Source organism: Vombatus ursinus, unplaced genomic scaffold, assembly GCF_900497805.2.
Source record: "Vombatus ursinus unplaced genomic scaffold, bare-nosed wombat genome assembly UNPS02001287.1, whole genome shotgun sequence".
Classification (NCBI taxonomy): domain Eukaryota; kingdom Metazoa; phylum Chordata; class Mammalia; order Diprotodontia; family Vombatidae; genus Vombatus; species Vombatus ursinus.
In genome coordinates, this window is record NW_020941065.1 from 1,775,094 (window position 1) to 1,776,351 (window position 1,258).

Consider the following 1,258-nt stretch of genomic DNA (forward strand, 5'->3'; position numbering starts at 1 on the left):
CTTTCTTTCTTTCTTTCTTTCTTTCTTTCTTTCTTTCTTTCTTTCTTTCTTTCTTTCTTTCTTTCTTTCTTTCTTTCTTGCTTTCTTGCTTTCTTGCTTTCTCTCCCCCTCTCCCACTTATGACCTGGCATGTTTCTGACCTGGGATGATTTGTCCCTCTTTAGGCAGTCTGACCTACCACACCCCCACCTCCCCCAACTCCTGAAGGCTGGCCAGTAGAGAGGACACCTGATTGGCTTAGCTCGCTGTAGCTCAGGACTCTCCAGCTTATGGGATCCATTGGCCTCAGCCTTCCCAGTATCAGGGATTAGGGGCATGAGCATCATTCCTGGCACACCAGCATGAGCTGAACCTTTCTCAGATGTCAAAGGAGATTCAGGAGGACAGCTGGTAGCCTTCTATCCTGTTTATTTTCATGCAGTGTACATAGAATCAGAATCAGAGAATATCAGAGCTAGGAAGGACCTTATGACATAGAATGGCAGAGCTGGATGAGACCTTTGAAACTATGTAGTCCAAGCTAATTCATTTTTCAGAGAAGAAATAGGCCGAAAGAGGTCCAAATTGGGGAAGTAAGTGACTTTCCCAAGAAAGCTCCCAGTGTATTATCAATGGAGCCCAAGCAAGGATCAGGGTACTCTGAGCCCTAGTCCTGGCTATTTCCACTAGGCCACACTGCTTCCTTTGTACTGTTGGGCTAGTCACTCTGCTCTGAATCTCAGTTCTTTTGTCTGTAACATGATGGGGCTGAACTAGAGCTAGGGTGCTCTAAGCATCTTTGTACTCTAATTTTGTGATCTCATGGTTTACTTATTTATTATATAGGGATAGGGACTGTACCTGCAATTTCACAATTTCATTGGTGTTAGGAACCCCTAAGTGAGGAAAGGCCCTCAAACAAATCAGGTTGGCACCTTCTCTGTAAAATATAGTCTTAAGGAGCAGTGTCTAGAATACTGAGAGATTAAGTAACTTCCCAATGCTATGAAACCACTATGTGTCAAATGCAGGGCTCGAACTCAGGTCCTCCTGGCTTTGTTGCCAGCTCTCTATACACTATGCCATTCTGCCTCTTCCAGTTTTATAGACACCAGTAAAAATTCCCATCCCATAGACACAATTCCCAGAGAACACATCTTACCCCTCAGTCCTGGCTCTAAATCTCAGCCTGCTGCTTGCAATGGGATGTCAAAGATTTCATATCAAGGGAGAGAGGGGAATGGAGGAAGATATGTGTTCCTGGCTGCCTCCTTCCTCC